Source organism: Staurois parvus, unplaced genomic scaffold (genome assembly GCF_062004578.1).
Source record: "Staurois parvus isolate SC_StPar_1 unplaced genomic scaffold, SC_StPar_1.0 ptg000122l, whole genome shotgun sequence".
Lineage (NCBI taxonomy): Eukaryota > Metazoa > Chordata > Amphibia > Anura > Ranidae > Staurois > Staurois parvus.
In genome coordinates this window covers 2845760-2849200 of record NW_028317918.1, presented here as the reverse complement: position 1 = coordinate 2849200, position 3441 = coordinate 2845760, and the positions used below count along the sequence as shown (strand labels likewise).

General features: G+C 38.2%; 1 long non-coding RNA gene across 1 annotated transcript; it reads left to right on the top strand.

Moving 5' to 3' along the window:
• The first annotated feature begins 2341 nt into the window (after positions 1-2341).
• On the top strand, positions 2342-2928 carry LOC149467121 (uncharacterized). Its single transcript, XR_016312012.1, has 2 exons — positions 2342-2620; positions 2708-2928. It is a non-coding gene; the product is annotated as an uncharacterized LOC149467121 (long non-coding RNA).
• Positions 2929-3441: the final 513 nt, after the last annotated feature.

Here is a 3441-nt window from a genome sequence, read left to right as displayed (position 1 = left end):
GCCTCTCCAACTGACATTCTCTGTTTTGCAATATTGCCATTATGATTAGTTCCTGATGCTGGAGTCACATACCCTATCACTCTACCAGCATTAGGGGATGGTTTAGCACAAGGTTTTGATCCCATGACTGGTCACTCTGGATCCAACAATTAATCACAAAGGGAGAGGAACTGCATTCCACCTTAAAGATTTCTGTAAAATTCTTGTTAAGAATGTTGTATGGCTACAAAAATAAATAGAGACAAACAAAAGAGACTTTATATCACTGTCTATGGTCATATCATCAATCTTAATGCACACATCAGAAGACCGATCTTTGTTAAAAAACATATACATTACCAGTATGTAAAGCCATAACCATAGGAATCTCTCACCCAAAATGTATTACTGTATATCAGCCTTTTACATCTGAGGAACCCTTAAAATAATTTTCCACTCTCAGGGAACCCTTGCTAAAACCAATTAATTAGGGGTAAATGGGAGAAATACCCCTTATATTGATGGTCAGTGGGAAAAGTGCCCCCCCTCCTTCATTGGTAGTCAAAAGACCACCCTTACAGCTAAAAAAGATGATTGGATGATTGGTGTCATGCAGCAGGCTCTGCCAAGTGGCATTGGCCCGGGATCTATGAAGGTACCATCAAATGGGAAGTCAGTCAGTCACAGCTCAAGGAACTCCTAGCATCCCTAGCGTTCCACAGAACCCTGTTTGAGAATGGTTGATGTATATAGTAACCACTGCCTAGTAACGTGTTTGTTTGTGTGATCATGTATGTGTCAGGTGTGGTGGAACACTGTGATTCTCCCATAGAAAAAGCATAATTGACCCCTACCTACCCAAAAAAGCAACTAGTCCTCCCCTTAATGGTAAACATTATCTGCTATCTCCAAACAAAAACCAGTTATACAATAATAATCCCTCATACTAACTACATAATAACAGCCCCAGTGACAACTCATGAAAAATTCCTACACAGATTGCAGCTTATCACAATAAATAAATTAAAATTTTATTCACACATAAAGAATATAAATTGAGATATAATAGAGGTATTAAAAAATACCTCTGTTATAAATTGGTAATAAACCAGTTCATATCTACTCAGTATTTCATGAAGAGCTCAGATGATTATAAAGTATATATTTTTTACTATAATTATGATTTATATTTTGTGGTGAATATATATTTTTTTTTTTAGTGCTGTAATATTTCAAATATGTTTGTGAAATGTATGCAGCTTCTGGAGTTTTTTTGAGTTGTTAGTGCAGAAGCGCAGATTATTTATTTGTTTTATATGTCTGCATAGTGTGTGATGAAACAGCCACTTGTAGTCTCCATTGTAAGCTCATATGTCAGGGTGACCATGCAGTTTACAACTGAGAGCACCATCACCGTATAAAAGAAAGCGCCCAAACAAGGAACTTCATAACAGGATCACCAGGTATTATTTTAATGAAAGCTGCAGATTTTAAAATTCTGTAAATTAATTTTGACATTAGGTTGATGGGTAATATATTTCTAAAGCTAAACATTTTTTGTCATTTTAGAGTAAGGAGAGGGTTAAAATGCCTGTCAGTTTTTTTGCCATCTATGCCATCTGATGGGGAAATTAACCTTTACTTCCTCTCTTATATATAATGGGATTGCATATGTTAGTTGTTTGTTATGTACATTGGCCAGCACAGTGGCTACATGGTTAGCACTTCCGCCTGGCAGTACTCAGATCATTGGTTCGAATCCCAACCACGGTACCTCCTGCCTGGAGTTTTCATGTTCTCCTTGTACCTGCGTGGGTTTCCTTTGGGTACTCCAGTTTCCTCCCACACTCCAAAGACATGCTGGTAGGTTCATTGGCTCCTGTCTAAATTGGTCCTAGTATGCATATGTATGAATGTGAGTTAAGGACCTTAGATTGTACACTCCTTGAGGGTTAGGGACTGATGAGAATGTACAATATATATGTAAAGAGCTGCATAAATTGATGGCGCTATATAAGTACCTGAAATAAATGTGTACATAGTGTTCTATTTTGTACAGTATAATATATACTGTAGTATGTATAGTTTAGTACTGTATGGTATAGCATAGTATATATAGTATATAGACAAAAGAGAGATTTTCATCAGAACAGGTGCAATCGCCCAACTAATCACCTTCTAGATTTACTTTTCAAATCAGCACAAAAAATAAAGGATATTGGTTGATAGAGGAAACAGCTGCACAATCTATAGGATTTACTGTTAAATTCTCCACAATCTTTAAAAATTTTGTTGGAGTGTGTGTATGTGTTTGTGTGTGTATTATGTGTGTATGGTGTCTGTGTGTATTATGTGTGTATGTTTATGCATTTTATTTTCATATTTTGAATGTATGATTTTCTCATTTGATGTTTCAGATTTTAGTGGAATGGTCAGACCTTTGCTTCTCAGCATCACTATTTCTTCTTGGGTGTGAGTATGGTGGCCAAGGTGACTTGAGAAACATGTCTGACCCTATGAGGGGATCCACGTGAAGTAGTAATACCAAAACCCACTGAGGAGTTTTAGGAAGAGTTGGATATCGAGATCTGGGAAAAGACTTCCCAACTGCATTGGAGTCCTTAGTGGAAAGCATGTGAAGGTAAAGATGCCATTAAATTTGGGCTTGAGTTACTTCTCAGTCATCCTTCTAATTTAAAGTAGGCCCATCTTTGTTTTGTGTCTATAGATGTTGGGGCATACAAGAGTTCAAAAGATTCCTGCATATTCATGGAGTCTGAAATGGGCTGGAGGCTGTTTAAGGGATGCTCAAGGATTCCACCAAGGAGGTCTCTGCCAAGTACAACACAAGTCTGCTAAGTCGGCAGATGAGGGTTTTGGACAGGCAGAAAATTTGATGCACCCCTACAGTAGGCATAGACTTAACAATAAACAAAGAGTTTACAACTACCATCTGAGTCATGTTTGTTCAACGGTGGGGTGTACATTTGGAGTGTGCACCCCTAATTGGCTTATTCTTCTGTTCACAATCCAACTGCACATGGAGAATGCGATCAATATGGTGCTTGCTTGCTGCATGCCCCACAATTTTTTAATGGAATGGGTAAGAAGGTTATCAGACCACGTACCCCAGAACCCTGATCAAAATGTGCATCTCAACAACCTGGATGCAAGTGGTGTTTGGATACAGTTTTCCAAACTGCTCCTTCAATTTTTCAGTCAAAGGATGTTGGGCAAAAGGAGGCCAAGAGGGCTGCCCACTAAGCAAATTTAGGCCAGTTCATCAGGAACCAGATAAAATTCAAACATGTATAGACAGCTTTGTTGTCATGATTTAGCCTGCAGGTTTCCTGCCTGTGTAATTCTTACCTTCTTGCTGTACTGCTTCTCCTAGACCTGATTCCATTCACATGTGTTGTTTGGCTTCTGTGTGTTTATATTTCTATTCCCTTCCATCACTTC